Source organism: Meleagris gallopavo, chromosome 1, assembly GCF_905368555.1.
Source record: "Meleagris gallopavo chromosome 1, MGAL_WU_HG_1.1, whole genome shotgun sequence".
In the NCBI taxonomy this organism is placed as follows: Eukaryota; Metazoa; Chordata; class Aves; order Galliformes; family Phasianidae; genus Meleagris; species Meleagris gallopavo.
Window position 1 is genome coordinate 147,190,709 of NC_139404.1, and position 21,999 is coordinate 147,212,707.

Below are 21,999 nucleotides of genomic sequence, written 5' to 3' on the forward strand. Positions count from 1 at the left end.
GGAGTTGCTCCTGAGCACTTACAGTACATTGATGACATTACTGTGTGGGGCAACACAGCAAAGGAAGTTTTTGAGAAAGGAGAGCAAATAATCCAGATCCTTCTGCGTGCTGGTTTTGCTATTAAGCGAAGCAGAGTGAAAGGACCTGCCCAGGAAATTCAGTTCCTAGGGATAAAGTGGCAAGATGGCCGTCGTCACATCCCAACAGATGTGATCGACAAAATCACTGCCACGTCTCCACCCACTGATAAGAAAGAGTCACAATCGTTCCTGGGCGTAGTGGGTTTTTGGAGAGTGTGTGTTCCAAACTACAGCTGTCATGGTTTTATGACTTTTGGTTATCAGTATTCCACATCATAACATCATGTAATGCACTGGGGGTTTGACTGCTGATGCTCAAGTTCCAGGTGCCTGTCCGGAGGAGAAGAAGAACTACATTTCCCCAGGGGGCTTTGCGGTCAGCGAGGAGATATAACTCCTGGGAAGGTCACTTGATGTTCTCTTCTTTGCCTGCGCTTCTCCGTCTGCGCTTCTCCGTCTGTGCTTCTTCGTCGGCTCAACTGGACTGCACTTCTCAGCTCAGCGTTGTGGTGAGGCCGATCCGCCTTTCAGACACACTCTCTCTCTTTCTCTCTCTCTCTCTCTCTCTCTCTCTCTCGTTATATTCTGCTGATACAATATTTAGTAAATTAGTTTGTTTCACCTCCGCTGTTTTCAGTTATTGCCGCTGTTTTCAATTATTCTGGGGTCCCCTATTTTCCTTTTCCGGGGGCGCGGATCCGCAGATCCCTCCGCCCTTCTAGTCACGGAACCGGACCGAACCAGCTCGTAAACAGTTGACATTCTTGGTGGAGAATGCGGGCATCAGTTGCTTTTTAGCATTTTGAACGAATCTCTCTCTCTGCTCTCGGAGAGCTTCATTGGGAAAGTTTATCTGTTTCACCGGTACTCTCTGAAAATGTGAACTTGAAAAGTTCAGGCGGACTGCCAATATTTTAGGATATTTGTAAACTTTGAGCCTTGCTACCTTGCTTCTGTAAAAGGAAAAAAAAAATGCTTTCTCTTCTGAAACTGCCTTTCAAGGGGCTGCATGCCACTGTTTCTTCTTTTTTAATGCTAAAAACATACTGGGCCTTAATTACGTTCACCACTTTGCTCTGCGGAGCAATAGGTATATACAATCAATTGAAAACACTGATGGAAATAACTACGTGGCATCTGCATACTATGTGGCATACCATTCCAGAGGGAGCTGCTAATGTTACAGGACTGGGGATTATTAGCAGGTTTCCGGCCTCTCCTTTGAATCCTTTGTGCAGCTTTTCAATGCTCACCTGATCACGTTATTAATCTCCGTGAATTGTACTGCTCACCATTTCACTCAGTATTAGTATTTATTATATTTTGAGGAAGTCCTCCCCAAAACCAGAGAATACTGAGCGGCAGGGAGTGTGGAGAGGCCTGGGAGAGACTTTAGAGAGATGGAAATCTTTGGTGTCATGGAACTTTACTCCTGAACACCTGAAAGACCCTGAGAACTTAAACAGATATTTGAGACAGAATGTTGCGGCTCAGGCAGATCTGAGGAGGCACAAATGAGTTGGGGCCTGGCTAATGCTTATCGGGCCTTATTCAATACTATCCTGGAGAGGGAGAGAGTTTGTGAAATTGAAAAGGAGAGTCTCAGGGAAGCAGTACAAAATGAGCGAGAGTCTCCTGGTTGAGAGAAAGGCCTCCAATCTGAGAGAGATGCCCTCCAAATTGAGAGGGAATCCCTGCAATCCAAACTCAACAGTCTTCAATCTCAACAAGACACCCTCCAATCTGAGCTAGATATTCTCATAATCGAACGAGACAGGCTCCAAGCTGAACTGGAGGATGAGAGCATTGGAACTGACCGACCTGATCAACTACAGGAAGCACCACAATTGATGTCAGTTGCCCCTGTAAGAGGACGGAAAATGAAACGAATCTCGACTCGGTTAGAAGAGAAGAAAGAGGAGGAAAGAGGTCCAGAGGAGTGGCTCCGAGATCCACGAGAAGCACCCCTGAGTCCAGGGGAGGGGCCCTCAGTAAGACCACGGTCACCAACGCCTACGAGGGCAACAAGAAGTCCTGAAAAAGTTAAGAGGTGAGCAAGATATCGTTACCATTGCTGATCGATCTCTGAAAATGAATGAAATTCAAAGTCTGAGAAAAGACTTCTCACATCACCCAAATGAGCCTATTGCCACCTGGTTACTTGGATACTGGGACAATGGGGCCAACAGTGTGTGGCTAGATAGTAGAGAAGCTCGCCAACTGGGTGGCATTGCTAGGGACTCAGCCATTGACAGAGGAATTAGTACATGCCAGAACCAGGTCTTTACCCTCTGGAAGCGGATGTTGTTAGCTGTAAAAGAAGAAAGAAAGATACCCCTTCAAAGACGATCTGATGGCTGAGAAAAAGAAATGGGCTGTAAAAGAAGAAAGAAAGATACCCCTTCAAAGGCGATCTGATGCCTGAGAAAAAGAAATGGGCTGATATGGAAGAAGGCGTCCGATATTTAAGAGAATATGCTGTGGTGGAAATGCTACGTAGCCCCGATTTCATTCCTAACGAGCCAGACCAAGAGCATGATCCCGAGAGAGTCAGGTGTACACCAAACATGTGGCGTACATTCACAAAGACCGCACCAGAAAGGGACGCCAGTACATTTGCAGCAACGTATGGCAGAGAGGAAAGAAGACACCTCTTATAAATGAATTGGTTAATAAACTTCAAGACTTTGAGTTACATTTAAGCCCTGTACGAGCTTGTGTTTCAGTCATTACAAAAGTAGCTGGAAAGCTGGACAGAATGGAGAAGAAACAAGAAGATATAATAGACAAACTATCAACCGTGCCTGATGCTGATGAATCCATGATGGTAACAGATACATCCCATGGGGACTAGAATTCCCAAAACAGCCTACTGGAGGGGCTGATCAACTTGATTTCCTCCCAGCCGGTGTCATCCCAGTGTCTCAGCTATCAAAAGAAGACGTTCTCCTGCTTGAGCAAGTGACAACAGTAAGACTACGTCGCGTTTTGCCTTGTGGCATTGCCTACGTGACCATGGAGAAGATATGAAGAAGTGGCATAAACAACCTACGCCTGCACTTCAAGCCCGGGTAAAAGAATTACAAGACAAATCAACCACCAAGGTGAACTTCTCCAAAAAGCTGAGTGCTCCAGTTGCTGCAGACAATGGAGGTAACAAATAGAGGGGCCCTGCCCCCAGCCGGGGGGGAAAGGGATAATAGAGTTTATTGGACTGTGTGGATTAGATGGCCCGGCACATCAGAATCACGGAAATATCAGGCCCTGGTGGATACTGGTGCACAGTGCACTCTAATGCCCTCGAGCCACCAAGGGACAGAATCAATTTATATTAATGGGGTGACTGGGGGTTCCCAAGAGCTGACTATGTTGGAGGCCGAAATGAGCCTCACTGGTAAAGACTGGCAAAAGCACCCTATTGTGACTGGCCCAGGGGCTCCATGTATACTTGGTATTGATTACCTCAGAAGGGGATATTTTAAGGATCCCAAAGGTATCGATGGGCCTTTGGAATAGCTGCTGTAGACACAGAAGGTGTTAAGCAGTTGTCTATTTTGCCTGGCCTGTCAGAAGATCCATCTGTTGTGGGGTTGCTACGAGTGAAAGAGCAACAGGTACCGATTGCTACAAAAACGGTGCACAGACGGCAGTACCGCACCAACAGGGATTCCTTGCTCCCCACTGAGAAGTTGATTCGCCAACTAGAGAATCAGGGAGTGATTAGCAAGACTCACTCACCATTTAACAGCCCCATATGGCCGGTGCGTAAAGCCAGTGGAGAATGGAGGCTGACGGTGGACTACCGTGGCCTGAATGAAGTCACACCCCCACCGAGTGCTGCTGTGCCAGATATGTTAGAACTCCAGTATGAAAGCTGGCAAGTGGTACGTCACCACTGATATTGCTAACGCCTTTTTCTCCATTCCTTTGGCCAAAGAATCTAGGCCACAGTTTGCTTTCACCTGGAGGGGCATTCAATATACCTGGAATTTTTTGCCCCAGGGTGGAAACGTAGCCCAACCATTTGCCACGGGTTGATCCAAGCCGCACTGGGACTGGGAGTTGCTCCTGAGCACTTACAGTACATTGATGACATTACTGTGTGGGGCAACACAGCAAAGGAAGTTTTTGAGAAAGGAGAGCAAATAATCCAGATCCTTCTGCGTGCTGGTTTTGCTATTAAGCGAAGCAGAGTGAAAGGACCTGCCCAGGAAATTCAGTTCCTAGGGATAAAGTGGCAAGATGGCCGTCGTCACATCCCAACAGATGTGATCGACAAAATCACTGCCACGTCTCCACCCACTGATAAGAAAGAGTCACAATCGTTCCTGGGCGTAGTGGGTTTTTGGAGAGTGTGTGTTCCAAACTACAGCTGTCATGGTTTTATGACTTTTGGTTATCAGTATTCCACATCATAACATCATGTAATGCACTGGGGGTTTGACTGCTGATGCTCAAGTTCCAGGTGCCTGTCCGGAGGAGAAGAAGAACTACATTTCCCCAGGGGGCTTTGCGGTCAGCGAGGAGATATAACTCCTGGGAAGGTCACTTGATGTTCTCTTCTTTGCCTGCGCTTCTCCGTCTGCGCTTCTCCGTCTGTGCTTCTTCGTCGGCTCAACTGGACTGCACTTCTCAGCTCAGCGTTGTGGTGAGGCCGATCCGCCTTTCAGACACACTCTCTCTCTTTCTCTCTCTCTCTCTCTCTCTCTCTCTCTCGTTATATTCTGCTGATACAATATTTAGTAAATTAGTTTGTTTCACCTCCGCTGTTTTCAGTTATTGCCGCTGTTTTCAATTATTCTGGGGTCCCCTATTTTCCTTTTCCGGGGGCGCGGATCCGCAGATCCCTCCGCCCTTCTAGTCACGGAACCGGACCGAACCAGCTCGTAAACAGTTGACATTCTTGGTGGAGAATGCGGGCATCAGTTGCTTTTTAGCATTTTGAACGAATCTCTCTCTCTGCTCTCGGAGAGCTTCATTGGGAAAGTTTATCTGTTTCACCGGTACTCTCTGAAAATGTGAACTTGAAAAGTTCAGGCGGACTGCCAATATTTTAGGATATTTGTAAACTTTGAGCCTTGCTACCTTGCTTCTGTAAAAGGAAAAAAAAAATGCTTTCTCTTCTGAAACTGCCTTTCAAGGGGCTGCATGCCACTGTTTCTTCTTTTTTAATGCTAAAAACATACTGGGCCTTAATTACGTTCACCACTTTGCTCTGCGGAGCAATAGGTATATACAATCAATTGAAAACACTGATGGAAATAACTACGTGGCATCTGCATACTATGTGGCATACCATTCCAGAGGGAGCTGCTAATGTTACAGGACTGGGGATTATTAGCAGGTTTCCGGCCTCTCCTTTGAATCCTTTATGCAGCTTTTCAATGCTCACCTGATCACGTTATTAATCTCCGTGAATTGTACTGCTCACCATTTCACTCAGTATTAGTATTTATTATATTTTGAGGAAGTCCTCCCCAAAACCAGAGAATACTGAGCGGCAGGGAGTGTGGAGAGGCCTGGGAGAGACTTTAGAGAGATGGAAATCTTTGGTGTCATGGAACTTTACTCCTGAACACCTGAAAGACCCTGAGAACTTAAACAGATATTTGAGACAGAATGTTGCGGCTCAGGCAGATCTGAGGAGGCACAAATGAGTTGGGGCCTGGCTAATGCTTATCGGGCCTTATTCAATACTATCCTGGAGAGGGAGAGAGTTTGTGAAATTGAAAAGGAGAGTCTCAGGGAAGCAGTACAAAATGAGCGAGAGTCTCCTGGTTGAGAGAAAGGCCTCCAATCTGAGAGAGATGCCCTCCAAATTGAGAGGGAATCCCTGCAATCCAAACTCAACAGTCTTCAATCTCAACAAGACACCCTCCAATCTGAGCTAGATATTCTCATAATCGAACGAGACAGGCTCCAAGCTGAACTGGAGGATGAGAGCATTGGAACTGACCGACCTGATCAACTACAGGAAGCACCACAATTGATGTCAGTTGCCCCTGTAAGAGGACGGAAAATGAAACGAATCTCGACTCGGTTAGAAGAGAAGAAAGAGGAGGAAAGAGGTCCAGAGGAGTGGCTCCGAGATCCACGAGAAGCACCCCTGAGTCCAGGGGAGGGGCCCTCAGTAAGACCACGGTCACCAACGCCTACGAGGGCAACAAGAAGTCCTGAAAAAGTTAAGAGGTGAGCAAGATATCGTTACCATTGCTGATCGATCTCTGAAAATGAATGAAATTCAAAGTCTGAGAAAAGACTTCTCACATCACCCAAATGAGCCTATTGCCACCTGGTTACTTGGATACTGGGACAATGGGGCCAACAGTGTGTGGCTAGATAGTAGAGAAGCTCGCCAACTGGGTGGCATTGCTAGGGACTCAGCCATTGACAGAGGAATTAGTACATGCCAGAACCAGGTCTTTACCCTCTGGAAGCGGATGTTGTTAGCTGTAAAAGAAGAAAGAAAGATACCCCTTCAAAGACGATCTGATGGCTGAGAAAAAGAAATGGGCTGTAAAAGAAGAAAGAAAGATACCCCTTCAAAGGCGATCTGATGCCTGAGAAAAAGAAATGGGCTGATATGGAAGAAGGCGTCCGATATTTAAGAGAATATGCTGTGGTGGAAATGCTACGTAGCCCCGATTTCATTCCTAACGAGCCAGACCAAGAGCATGATCCCGAGAGAGTCAGGTGTACACCAAACATGTGGCGTACATTCACAAAGACCGCACCAGAAAGGGACGCCAGTACATTTGCAGCAACGTATGGCAGAGAGGAAAGAAGACACCTCTTATAAATGAATTGGTTAATAAACTTCAAGACTTTGAGTTACATTTAAGCCCTGTACGAGCTTGTGTTTCAGTCATTACAAAAGTAGCTGGAAAGCTGGACAGAATGGAGAAGAAACAAGAAGATATAATAGACAAACTATCAACCGTGCCTGATGCTGATGAATCCATGATGGTAACAGATACATCCCATGGGGACTAGAATTCCCAAAACAGCCTACTGGAGGGGCTGATCAACTTGATTTCCTCCCAGCCGGTGTCATCCCAGTGTCTCAGCTATCAAAAGAAGACGTTCTCCTGCTTGAGCAAGTGACAACAGTAAGACTACGTCGCGTTTTGCCTTGTGGCATTGCCTACGTGACCATGGAGAAGATATGAAGAAGTGGCATAAACAACCTACGCCTGCACTTCAAGCCCGGGTAAAAGAATTACAAGACAAATCAACCACCAAGGTGAACTTCTCCAAAAAGCTGAGTGCTCCAGTTGCTGCAGACAATGGAGGTAACAAATAGAGGGGCCCTGCCCCCAGCCGGGGGGGGAAAGGGATAATAGAGTTTATTGGACTGTGTGGATTAGATGGCCCGGCACATCAGAATCACGGAAATATCAGGCCCTGGTGGATACTGGTGCACAGTGCACTCTAATGCCCTCGAGCCACCAAGGGACAGAATCAATTTATATTAATGGGGTGACTGGGGGTTCCCAAGAGCTGACTATGTTGGAGGCCGAAATGAGCCTCACTGGTAAAGACTGGCAAAAGCACCCTATTGTGACTGGCCCAGGGGCTCCATGTATACTTGGTATTGATTACCTCAGAAGGGGATATTTTAAGGATCCCAAAGGTATCGATGGGCCTTTGGAATAGCTGCTGTAGACACAGAAGGTGTTAAGCAGTTGTCTATTTTGCCTGGCCTGTCAGAAGATCCATCTGTTGTGGGGTTGCTACGAGTGAAAGAGCAACAGGTACCGATTGCTACAAAAACGGTGCACAGACGGCAGTACCGCACCAACAGGGATTCCTTGCTCCCCACTGAGAAGTTGATTCGCCAACTAGAGAATCAGGGAGTGATTAGCAAGACTCATTCACCATTTAACAGCCCCATATGGCCGGTGCGTAAAGCCAGTGGAGAATGGAGGCTGACGGTGGACTACCGTGGCCTGAATGAAGTCACACCCCCACCGAGTGCTGCTGTGCCAGATATGTTAGAACTCCAGTATGAAAGCTGGCAAGTGGTACGTCACCACTGATATTGCTAACGCCTTTTTCTCCATTCCTTTGGCCAAAGAATCTAGGCCACAGTTTGCTTTCACCTGGAGGGGCATTCAATATACCTGGAATTTTTTGCCCCAGGGTGGAAACGTAGCCCAACCATTTGCCACGGGTTGATCCAAGCCGCACTGGGACTGGGAGTTGCTCCTGAGCACTTACAGTACATTGATGACATTACTGTGTGGGGCAACACAGCAAAGGAAGTTTTTGAGAAAGGAGAGCAAATAATCCAGATCCTTCTGCGTGCTGGTTTTGCTATTAAGCGAAGCAGAGTGAAAGGACCTGCCCAGGAAATTCAGTTCCTAGGGATAAAGTGGCAAGATGGCCGTTGTCACATCCCAACAGATGTGATCGACAAAATCACTGCCACGTCTCCACCCACTGATAAGAAAGAGTCACAATCGTTCCTGGGCGTAGTGGGTTTTTGGAGAGTGTGTGTTCCAAACTACAGCTGTCATGGTTTTATGACTTTTGGTTATCAGTATTCCACATCATAACATCATGTAATGCACTGGGGGTTTGACTGCTGATGCTCAAGTTCCAGGTGCCTGTCCGGAGGAGAAGAAGAACTACATTTCCCCAGGGGGCTTTGCGGTCAGCGAGGAGATATAACTCCTGGGAAGGTCACTTGATGTTCTCTTCTTTGCCTGCGCTTCTCCGTCTGCGCTTCTCCGTCTGTGCTTCTTCGTCGGCTCAACTGGACTGCACTTCTCAGCTCAGCGTTGTGGTGAGGCCGATCCGCCTTTCAGACACACTCTCTCTCTTTCTCTCTCTCTCTCTCTCTCTCTCTCTCTCGTTATATTCTGCTGATACAATATTTAGTAAATTAGTTTGTTTCACCTCCGCTGTTTTCAGTTATTGCCGCTGTTTTCAATTATTCTGGGGTCCCCTATTTTCCTTTTCCGGGGGCGCGGATCCGCAGATCCCTCCGCCCTTCTAGTCACGGAACCGGACCGAACCAGCTCGTAAACAGTTGACATTCTTGGTGGAGAATGCGGGCATCAGTTGCTTTTTAGCATTTTGAACGAATCTCTCTCTCTGCTCTCGGAGAGCTTCGTTGGGAAAGTTTATCTGTTTCACCGGTACTCTCTGAAAATGTGAACTTGAAAAGTTCAGGCGGACTGCCAATATTTTAGGATATTTGTAAACTTTGAGCCTTGCTACCTTGCTTCTGTAAAAGGAAAAAAAAAATGCTTTCTCTTCTGAAACTGCCTTTCAAGGGGCTGCATGCCACTGTTTCTTCTTTTTTAATGCTAAAAACATACTGGGCCTTAATTACGTTCACCACTTTGCTCTGCGGAGCAATAGGTATATACAATCAATTGAAAACACTGATGGAAATAACTACGTGGCATCTGCATACTATGTGGCATACCATTCCAGAGGGAGCTGCTAATGTTACAGGACTGGGGATTATTAGCAGGTTTCCGGCCTCTCCTTTGAATCCTTTGTGCAGCTTTTCAATGCTCACCTGATCACGTTATTAATCTCCGTGAATTGTACTGCTCACCATTTCACTCAGTATTAGTATTTATTATATTTTGAGGAAGTCCTCCCCAAAACCAGAGAATACTGAGCGGCAGGGAGTGTGGAGAGGCCTGGGAGAGACTTTAGAGAGATGGAAATCTTTGGTGTCATGGAACTTTACTCCTGAACACCTGAAAGACCCTGAGAACTTAAACAGATATTTGAGACAGAATGTTGCGGCTCAGGCAGATCTGAGGAGGCACAAATGAGTTGGGGCCTGGCTAATGCTTATCGGGCCTTATTCAATACTATCCTGGAGAGGGAGAGAGTTTGTGAAATTGAAAAGGAGAGTCTCAGGGAAGCAGTACAAAATGAGCGAGAGTCTCCTGGTTGAGAGAAAGGCCTCCAATCTGAGAGAGATGCCCTCCAAATTGAGAGGGAATCCCTGCAATCCAAACTCAACAGTCTTCAATCTCAACAAGACACCCTCCAATCTGAGCTAGATATTCTCATAATCGAACGAGACAGGCTCCAAGCTGAACTGGAGGATGAGAGCATTGGAACTGACCGACCTGATCAACTACAGGAAGCACCACAATTGATGTCAGTTGCCCCTGTAAGAGGACGGAAAATGAAACGAATCTCGACTCGGTTAGAAGAGAAGAAAGAGGAGGAAAGAGGTCCAGAGGAGTGGCTCCGAGATCCACGAGAAGCACCCCTGAGTCCAGGGGAGGGGCCCTCAGTAAGACCACGGTCACCAACGCCTACGAGGGCAACAAGAAGTCCTGAAAAAGTTAAGAGGTGAGCAAGATATCGTTACCATTGCTGATCGATCTCTGAAAATGAATGAAATTCAAAGTCTGAGAAAAGACTTCTCACATCACCCAAATGAGCCTATTGCCACCTGGTTACTTGGATACTGGGACAATGGGGCCAACAGTGTGTGGCTAGATAGTAGAGAAGCTCGCCAACTGGGTGGCATTGCTAGGGACTCAGCCATTGACAGAGGAATTAGTACATGCCAGAACCAGGTCTTTACCCTCTGGAAGCGGATGTTGTTAGCTGTAAAAGAAGAAAGAAAGATACCCCTTCAAAGACGATCTGATGGCTGAGAAAAAGAAATGGGCTGTAAAAGAAGAAAGAAAGATACCCCTTCAAAGGCGATCTGATGCCTGAGAAAAAGAAATGGGCTGATATGGAAGAAGGCGTCCGATATTTAAGAGAATATGCTGTGGTGGAAATGCTACGTAGCCCCGATTTCATTCCTAACGAGCCAGACCAAGAGCATGATCCCGAGAGAGTCAGGTGTACACCAAACATGTGGCGTACATTCACAAAGACCGCACCAGAAAGGGACGCCAGTACATTTGCAGCAACGTATGGCAGAGAGGAAAGAAGACACCTCTTATAAATGAATTGGTTAATAAACTTCAAGACTTTGAGTTACATTTAAGCCCTGTACGAGCTTGTGTTTCAGTCATTACAAAAGTAGCTGGAAAGCTGGACAGAATGGAGAAGAAACAAGAAGATATAATAGACAAACTATCAACCGTGCCTGATGCTGATGAATCCATGATGGTAACAGATACATCCCATGGGGACTAGAATTCCCAAAACAGCCTACTGGAGGGGCTGATCAACTTGATTTCCTCCCAGCCGGTGTCATCCCAATGTCTCAGCTATCAAAAGAAGACGTTCTCCTGCTTGAGCAAGTGACAACAGTAAGACTACGTCACGTTTTGCCTTGTGGCATTGCCTACGTGACTATGGAGAAGATATGAAGAAGTGGCATAAACAACCTACGCCTGCACTTCAAGCCCGGGTAAAAGAATTACAAGACAAATCAACCACCAAGGTGAACTTCTCCAAAAAGCTGAGTGCTCCAGTTGCTGCAGACAATGGAGGTAACAAATAGAGGGGCCCTGCCCCCAGCCGGGGGGGGAAAGGGATAATAGAGTTTATTGGACTGTGTGGATTAGGTGGCCCGGCACATCAGAATCACGGAAATATCAGGCCCTGGTGGATACTGGTGCACAGTGCACTCTAATGCCCTCGAGCCACCAAGGGACAGAATCAATTTATATTAATGGGGTGACTGGGGGTTCCCAAGAGCTGACTATGTTGGAGGCCGAAATGAGCCTCACTGGTAAAGACTGGCAAAAGCACCCTATTGTGACTGGCCCAGGGGCTCCATGTATACTTGGTATTGATTACCTCAGAAGGGGATATTTTAAGGATCCCAAAGGTATCGATGGGCCTTTGGAATAGCTGCTGTAGACACAGAAGGTGTTAAGCAGTTGTCTATTTTGCCTGGCCTGTCAGAAGATCCATCTGTTGTGGGGTTGCTACGAGTGAAAGAGCAACAGGTACCGATTGCTACAAAAACGGTGCACAGACGGCAGTACCGCACCAACAGGGATTCCTTGCTCCCCACTGAGAAGTTGATTCGCCAACTAGAGAATCAGGGAGTGATTAGCAAGACTCACTCACCATTTAACAGCCCCATATGGCCGGTGCGTAAAGCCAGTGGAGAATGGAGGCTGACGGTGGACTACCGTGGCCTGAATGAAGTCACACCCCCACCAAGTGCTGCTGTGCCAGATATGTTAGAACTCCAGTATGAAAGCTGGCAAGTGGTACGTCACCACTGATATTGCTAACGCCTTTTTCTCCATTCCTTTGGCCAAAGAATCTAGGCCACAGTTTGCTTTCACCTGGAGGGGCATTCAGTATACCTGGAATTTTTTGCCCCAGGGTGGAAACGTAGCCCCACCATTTGCAACGGGTTGAGCAAGTGAAAACAGGTGCAGGTTTTGAGCAGGTTAAACAAGAGATAGCCGGTGCTTTTACCCTGGGGCCAGTACGGATTGAACAGGATGCGAAGAACATCCTCTACACTGCTGCTGGAGAGAAAGGTCCCACTTGGAGTTTGTGACAAAGAGCCTCAGGAGAGACCTGAGGCCGACCCCTGGGATTCTGGGGTCGAGCATTCTGGGGGTCTGAAGAGTACTACACTCCAACTGAGAAGGCGATCTTAGCCGCGTAGGAGGGGGTTTGGGCTGCTTCAAAGTAATCTGTACAGAAACACAGCTCCTTCTGGCACCTCTACTGCCAGTGGTGAACTGGATGTCCAAGGGAAATGGTCCTCCACCCATCTTGCTACTGATGCCACTTTGAGTAAGTGGATTCTGCTGATAATGCAGCAAGCACAGATGGGGAATCTCAACCGTCCAGGAATCCTAGAGGTGATCATGGACTGGCCTGAAGGCAAAAAGTTTGGAACACCGCCAGCAGAAGAGATATCACGTGCTAAAGAGGCCCCACAATGAAACTATCAGAAAATGAAAAGACGTATGCTCTTTTCACAGATGGATCGTCTTGTACTGTGGGGAAGCATCGCAGATGGAAAGCTGCTGTGTGGAGCCCCACAGGACAAGTTGCAGAGGCCACTGAAGGGAAAGGAGAATCGAGCCAATTTGCAGAGGTAAAGGCTGTCCAACTGGCCTTGGATGTTGCTGAACGGGAGAGGTGGCCAATGCTTTATCTTTACACTGAGTCATGGATGATGGCAAATGCTCTATGGGGGTGGTTACAGCAGTGGGAGCAAAATATCTGGCAAAGAAAGGGTAAACCTATTTGGGCTGCTGAGCTGTGGCAAGATATTGCTGCCCAAATAAAGAATATGGTTGTAAAGGTGCGCCACGTAGATGCTCATGTGCCTAAGAGTTGGGCTACTGAAGAACAGCAAAGTAACCATCAGGTAGACAGAGCTGCCAAAATTGAGGTGGCTCAAATAGACCTGGACTGGCAGAACAAGTGTGAATTATTTCTAGCTCGATGGGCCCATGAGACCTCAGGCCATCAAGGAAGAGATGCAACATACAAATTGGCTAGAGACCGAGGGGTGGATTTAACTATGGATGCTATTGCGCAAATCATTCATGAATGTGACACATGCACCACAACTAAACAAGCCAAGAGGATGAAACCTCTCTGGGGGGAAGGGTGATGGCAAAAATACAAATACGGGGAGGCATGGCAGGTTGATTATATGACCTTGCCATGATCTCGCAATGTTAAGCGTTATGTGCTTACTATGGTGGAGGCAACCACTTTGTTGCTTTATACATACATAGTACCCCGTGCTACCACCCGAAACACCATACTGGGTCTCTAGAAACAAGTCCTGTGGTGACATGGCACTCCAGAAAGAATTGAGTCAGATAATGGGACTCATTTCAAAAATTCTCTTGTAAATATTTGGGCCAGAGAACACAGCATCGAGTGGATTTATCACATCCCCTATCACGCGCCAGCCTCTGGTAAGATTGAATGATACAATGGGTTGTTAATAACTATTTTAAAAACAATGGGTGGCAGAACATTTAAGCACTGTGAGAAGCATTTGGCAGACACCACCTGGTTAGTCAATACCAGAGGATCTATCAATCGTGATGGTCCTACCTAATCCAGCTCCCTACATACTGTAGAGGGAGATAAAGTCCCTGTTGTACATGTAAAGAACATGTTGGGAAAGGCAGTTTGGGTTCTTCCAGCCTCTGAGAAGGGCAAACCTCTTCGTGGAACCATTTTTGCCCAGGGACCTGGGTCCATTTGGTGGGTGATGCAGAAAAATGGGGTGTTCAGTGTGTACCCTAAGGGAATTTGATGTTGGAGGAGTGCAGTCAGTAATTCCATGTTTTTATACATAGGTTTGTAAGTGCGTGTGTTTATATTTTGTTTGTATATATTAAGCATGATGTAGTGATGTGGAATAAGGGGTGCAATATCATGGTTTTATGATTTTTGGTTATCAGTATTCCACATCATAACATCATGTAATGCACTGGGAGTTTGACTGTTGATGCTCGAGTTCACTGTGCCTGTCTGGAGGAGAAGAAGAACTAGATTTCCTCAGGGGCCTTTGCAGTCAGCAAGGTGATATAACTTCTGGCAAGGTCACCTGATGTTCTCTTCTTTGCCTGCTCTTCTTCGCCTGCTCTTCTTTGCCTGCGCTTCTCTGTCTGCTCTTCTCCGTCTGCTTTTCTTCATCGGTTCACCTGGACTGCACTTCTCACCTCAGCATTGTGGTGAGGCCTATCTACCTTTTGGACATTCTCTCACTATATTTTGCTGATACTACATTTAGTAAATTAGTTTGTTTCACCTCAGATCATTGCCGCTGTTTTCAATTATTTTGGGGTCCCCTGTTTCCCTTTTCCGGAGGTGCGGATCTGCAGATCCCTCCGCCCCATTAGTCATGGAACCAGGCTGAAACAGCCCGTAAACCGTTGACAACATGTTACAGCTCTCTAACTCTATAAGTTACAAAATGCCAGTAATCTCAATAGTCTTAAAATAAACTGCAGATATTTTTGGCATAGTTCCTAGTTTTGGAGTGGATTATTATGAGCGGTGAATAATTATTTTGTTGGCTGATCACTTATATTCTTAAGATCAGAAAATATAAAGCACGTGTTTTGAAACAGTCTTCCACTAAAAGAAAAAAGTAAGTTACTGCAAGGTCTAAGGAAGAATTTACATGGTAGAAACACTGTAGTGTTTACCTTTTTTAGCTGAAACTTACTATGGCAGGGCAGCCTGAACTGTAGATATCCAGCATCTTGAAATATATTCTCAGATCTCAAGTGCGGCCTCTTAGGGCTACAGCTACCAAAGTGGATGAACAGAGTTGTATCTAAGAGCTGACATGAAGGATATTGTTGTAAGAAAAATAAACTGTGAAAATGTGAAAGTTCAGATATTTTCATATGATTTTTTAAGGAAGTTGTTTTCTTATTGGAAGAGAGAAATTGGAGGAAAGTAAAGCTTTTTACCTGAAGAGTACATTAAAATAACAAAAATAGGAAACTGTTCTCTAATTTTCTACTGCATTCTGTGCATTAGCAGTTTATCTGATAATAATGGCTGTAATTATTAGATATATTAAGATGAAACTGATAAAAGGAATTGTAAGGGAGTACTAATATCGACTACAATAGTTACGATAAAAGAAAGTATTGAATGAGTTGTCAATGAGTATTATTTGTAAATAACAGATTAAAAACTGCCTAGAATTTCTAGAGTAGAGTCTTGTTAATTTCTAAGTGCCTTTGCAGAGATTACTGGAAGGGAGTTCAGAGAATTACTTTAGCTACCAGCTCTTTCTAAAGGCCGTGAGGGATCTGTTCTAGTATTAACACTGAAGCTCTGGAAAAGACAGTAGAAAAGCTCCCTAGAGCTATCATTCCAGCAACACGTAACTACAGTAAGTGTTTTAGCCTGGATGTCATCTGCAAGTAATAGTGGTACCACTGGCAACCTGGAAAGTAGTACTAAGCTTGTTTTTTCAGATTAGAACATGTAGAAGTCATTTGGAAAAAAGTGTATCTATATGTACAAATAAATGATTACCAAACTTATTTTCCTTTTCTTTCTCTCCTGCATTTTTTTCCTGTGGTTTGTTTTATGGTTTATTTTATGTTGTCTTTGTTTTAAAGAGAGGTTATTCTCTGGATGCGCTACAACAGGTCTATGTCCCTCCTGAGAACATCCTGAGAACTCCACATCTGGACACATACTCCAGGTGAGGTCTCACCGGTGCAGAGTAGAGGGGCAAGATCTCTTCCCTTGACCTGCTGGCCACATTTCTTTTGATGCAGCCCAGGATAGGGGTGGCTTTCTGGGCAATGAGGGCACATTCCTGGCTCATATCCAGCTTGCCATCCACCAGTACCCCCAAGTCCTTCTCAGCAGGGTTGTGATCTATCCTTTCATCCTCCAACTAGTACTGATAGTGGGAGTTGCCACAATCCAGGTGCAAGACCTTGCATTTAGCTTTGCTGAACCTCATGAGGCTCTCCTGGGCCCACTGATTAAGCTTGTGTAAGTCGCTCTGAACAACAACCTGTCCCTCATGTGTGTCAGCTGTATCGTACAGCTTGATATTATTCCCAAACTTGCTGACAATGCACTCAATGCTACTGCTGATGTCAGTGAACAAGATATACAGTAATGGTCTCAGTACTGACCTCCAAGGAACAAAAATCTATTAAAATTCTTACTCTTTTCCTTAGAAGCACAGAAGATTGTCTTTCTTTCTAACAGAATCCCTCTTGAATGTGATCTTTTTTCCTTTCACTTTCACTTTCACTTTTATTTCAGTTGAACCCAGCATACAGCTAAGCAGCAAATAGTTATTTGTTCACTCCTTGCTCCCAAAGGGTGAGGAAGAGAATCAGGAAGGAGAAAGAAAACAACAAAGTAGAACACATGGATTGAGATAAAATCTATTTATTAAGACAGAAAATTAATAGAGTAGGAGAACAATAATAGTAATGATAATAATATAATACATATTTACAAAACAAGAGATGCACAACACAATTTCTCACCCTCTAATCCCAGCAAAACCCAGTAGAACTTTTTACCTCTAAAACCATTGAAAGAATGTTGCTTAAATGTCTTCGAGACATATCTCCTTGGTAGTTTCTGATAAAAGCTGTATTTTACTGAAATTTGATTTTACTAAAAAACTAGCCTCTCTTGTTATCTTTTATCTGCTTTGTTCTACTACTTTTGACAGAACTCTTTGTCCCCTCAAATCTCCTCCTTCCTTATATTTCATTATTGTATTCTTTTACCTTTGACCCTTGATTCCTCTTCAAGAGAAAGACTGGGCTGCTGGAAGGTACTACTCTCCTCTTTGAAAATGACTACAGCATGCTTTTCACACAGAAACAGTATCTTTCTTTATGGTATATCTTACTTCCCGTATGACATAGCAAGCATTACGATGTCATGCAGCTTGCATTACATGTCAAAAACAGTGCTGTGGAACTTTGTTTTGTAATTGCAGAGAGGAGTTTATCTGGACACAAGAAGGCTGACTGGAAAAAGACAGAATGTCTTATCAGATGTGTGTCTTTAGAAAATATTATGTTGCATGCCCACATGTGCATTCTTCCCCTCATCCAGAGACTTCTGTATTTTTGAAGCTGTGCCACTGAACAGCAAAAGAGCAGCTGGTGAAGATTCCCCATCTTTTGTCTGGACAATTTCATAGTGAATTAGGAAATTCTCAGATAAATTGGGAATCACTATTTTCAATTCATAAAGAAGAAACTAGAACTATTTTATATACTCCTTAAATCAATGTTTCAATTCTTAGACATCATTGTTGCATATTGAGAATGTGAAATACATAAAATAGTTCTCCTCACTTGAATAGTGGCAGCCTAAAAATGGACTGTAGTCCACAGCATAGAAGTGATTTTAATCTAAAGCCATCTGAATTTAATCTGTGAATTAATGTTCAGATACTATAAGGTGTGGTTAGGTTATTCAGCACTTAGTGGTTCCATCATCAGAAATCATAGAATCATGGAATCATAGAATTTCTCGGTTGGAAAAGACCTTAAAGATCATCAAGCTCAATCGTAACCTAACCATACTACCCTAACTCTAATAACCCACCACTAAATCATGTTCCTGTTAATAGACAGCAGGTCCAGGATTTTGTTTCCCCTTATTGGCTCCTTCGCCAGCTGTGTTGGGAAGTTGTCTCTCACACACTCTAGGAACTTCCAGGTCTGTTCCCTTTCTGCTGTATTATTATTCCAGCAGATGTCTAGGAAGTTGAAGTCCCCCACGAGAACAAGAGACTTTGAGACCTCACCCAACTGTCTATGAAGTATCTTATCCATCTCTTCATCCTCTTTGGGTGTCCTGTAGTAGACTCCCATAATAATGTCAGTCTTATTGGCCTTCACTTTTATTCTGACCCATACGCTCTCAACCCTACTATCGCTATCATTAATTTCCATACATTTGCATTCTTTCTTAACGTAGAGGGCTAGACCACTGTCTTTACTGCCTTGTCTACGCCTTTTGACACATCAGTAGCCATCCATCATAGTATTCTAGCTGTGTGAGTCATCCCACCACGTTTCCATGATGGCAACTATATCATAGTTTTCTGACTGCACAATGGCCTTGTCAATAGTTTATGGGCTGGTTCGGTCCGGTTCCATGACTAGCTGGGCGAAGGGATTTCATGAATCCACGCCTTCGGAAAAGGGAAACAAGGGACCCCAAATAATTAAAAACAGTGGTACTGATCTGAGGAGAAACAAAACTAATTTACTAAATATGGTGTCAGAATGCAAGATAATGCACTATAATACAATATACAATATACAAGATACAATATAATTAGAATTGAAGCTAATAAATCAAATATAATGAGTGTCTGAAAGGTGGATATGCCTCACCATAACACTGAGGTGAAATGCGCAGTCTGGTTGAGCAGCAGGGAGGAGAGCCTGACAAAGAAGGAAGCATCAGTTGACCTTGCTAGGGTTTATATCTCCTCTCTGACTGTGAAGCCTTCTGGGGTATGTAATTCTTCTTCTCTTCTAGACAGGTACCTGGTACTTGAGCATTAACACTTTAATTCCCAGTGCATAACATGCTGTTATGATGTGGAATACCGACAACCAAAAATCATAAAACCATGACGGGCCTCCAGCTCCTCCTGTTTATTACCAGTGCTATGTGCATTAGTGTAAAAGCACTTGAGCTGGGCCTCCTTTTGAGTGGCAGTAGCCCTAATACCCTCTTGACCATACTCAGATGCTTCTGTAGCCACCAACCTCACACAAACCTTGTGTTCTTTCTACAAAGAGATGTAACAACTTCCTCCTTTACCACAACACAAGACTGGGATCTTACTAACATGTCCCCTTCCTATCTGAGAATATTATCACATTCTAATCTTGAATTAACAGAACTTCAATAAATTAATGTATCGATGTAGTATGAAAGACTTTCAAATCTGTAATATAAAATACACAAAAAGCAAACAGGACTTAAACATGCCCCTGAAATGAAAGAAAAGCTCTGCTTTGCTTTCCCAAATTATGCAGTGTTTTAGAGTGTATTTTAAATGTTTTGATTACAAGAAACTAAAACATAGCCATGGGCAAGATAGGTGAGAGCTTATAGCATCTTCTATTGATAAAAATTTATGAGTTTGCTTTTATTTGGTTTCTTTTTGTTGTTGCTCTTTTCTTTTGTGAGATGGAAGGAGAGAAAGGGAGTCTTTGTTTTCAAGTGCTGTTTTAGCAAGAGAATAAACACTCCTCCTTTCAATATCAAGAGCTCTTTTACTTTCCTCTTCCACCAAAAATATATCTCCTCTCTCAGCCAGAAACTAATGTTCTATAGAAAACATTCTGCTTTTGCCCTTCCCACTTTTCAGTGGAAATTATTTCCTTGGGCAAGAAAAACTCAAGAGAAAGTTGTCGTCATATATTAATGCCTAAAATGCTGATATGATTGATCTATAACAACGCAGAACTGTTGCTAGTAACAAGACATAATCTTTTAATGAATTTGCAAGGCCTCAGGATTGAAGTTTGTCAGGCGTGCTCAATCATAAATTTTCTTGACTTGCCTGCAGCTTCCTTGATTTGGTTTGACTGTTACAACAATTTCCCTAACCAAACAAGTATCTAAAGTTAACTGGTTTTACTTTTGTTTATGCCAGTTCTGAGAAAGAAACAGCAAAAATCTGACACATTTTTGCATCTTTCTAACATAAAATAATGGGCATGGCTACAATAATGATGTGTAACCACCTGGGTGACTAGCAACACACAATATATATCACTCAGACCCAAACTGAACAAATTCCTTATCTGACAATTACATAAAATAATCTCGAGATGACTACATAGCATGAGTAAAAGATAACATTTTGAAGATCTCTCCATATATCCATTCATCTGTTTGTCTATTTATTTGTGTTTTCTCTATTCTTCTCTAGCTCAGTTGTTCATGGTATTATTAGTAAAAAAACATATATGAAAGGTTTGGAATGCTTACCTTTTTTTTTACTTTTGTTTCATGCCTAATGTAAACTGTTCTAGTGATAGCTGATACTCATATTCTTAGTTACTACTTACCCACAAATCTGTATCTTTCCTCAGAATTAAGAACAGCTGATCAAGAAAATGAAACTGGTGAGATGACGGAGTCATGAACATTCAAGGTTAAACTAACTTCAAAGGAAAGTGATTTTCTAAAATGTTGATTAATTAAATTTACAAAATAATAAAAAGTCTGATGTATTTTTTATCTCAGTTCTTGTCTGTTGTTCATTCATTTCTGTATTTTATCTGTTTAGATCAAAATAATAATTTTTAAAAAAGTAGAAGTAAAAAAGTATAGGTAGGAGAAAAGAAGTCTTTCTCTTTGCTAAACACCTTAATAGAACATCATCCCTACAAATTACTCAGAAATACCTGAAATAATGGCATAGATGTAATTTTAATCAGAGATAAAAGTGTAGAATTATGCAGAATAAATTTATCCCTTTATGTCCTTGTTTAAAGTGAAAGTTCAAATACAAGTAAGATAGTATTGACAAATGGGTAAGAAATCTTCAGTGTAGAACTTAAGCATGTACTGAAACACTTGTACAGTAGTACTTGTACTACTGGTTCTAGACTGCGAACAGTGTTTGAATATTTTTTCAATAAAACTTTCACAATTAATTCAACATTATTTTAAAATCAAATTTTGCTGTAGATAAAGTCATTAACAAGATTTTAAGATTTCATATGCTGCTTTTCAAGTTGAGTCTCTCCTAATATTTCAGTCCACGTACATTCCCTTTACATTAACCAGAGCCAATAAGTGGATCATTTACAAAACATTACAGGACTGAATAATTATTAATTATTTTTATATTATGTTTGCAGATTGCATAAACTTGCTAATACATTTATATATAATAAATAAAAATATATTACACATCTATTTCATTTACACATTTATTGCATATATGTCCTACATTTGTTAATATTTGCATATTTTTATATTTGTACATAATTTTATATGTGATTCTGTGTATTCTTTATTCATATGCATATTTATACTTATCACTTAAATATGTGTATAAATACTTTAAAAATCAATATTTTAGAATCCAGACAAATTGACTTCAAGACATGTAAGTACTATCCAATAAGTTTCAGAAATTTGACTTTATGCCTGTATTTAAACATTGACATGACTATGCTTTGAAATGAAATTGACAGCATCAAATTTAGTGATAGCATTTGTATTTTAGAATGCCAAAAGAGCTTTTTAATACTTCACTTTTAAATAATTTGTTCATTTGTTTTTTCAAGGAAAAAATGGCTTGTCTAAGATACTAGGCATTCTGAATAAAAATCATTTAACAAAGAAACGAAAATGGTTTGTCATCCTAAGCAAATGAAAAAAAATAATAATAATTAGCTGTCAATATCTTTTTTTTCAAGTGAAATATGTGCTTTAATAAGAAGATGAAATCTCTTAGTTTGATTGCATATGTGAGGGCTT

The 21,999-nt window shown here is 43.0% G+C and overlaps 1 long non-coding RNA gene across 1 annotated transcript in view; it reads left to right on the forward strand.

Moving 5' to 3' along the window:
- Window positions 1–20,684, forward strand: part of LOC146545683 (uncharacterized) — a 79,838-nt gene extending 59,154 nt beyond the window's left edge. The window contains exons 2-3 of the long non-coding RNA XR_014880876.1: window positions 12,978–13,093; window positions 20,601–20,684. This is a non-coding gene — a long non-coding RNA (uncharacterized LOC146545683). The remainder of the gene's footprint in view (window positions 1–12,977; window positions 13,094–20,600) is intronic.
- Window positions 20,685–21,999: the final 1,315 nt, after the last annotated feature.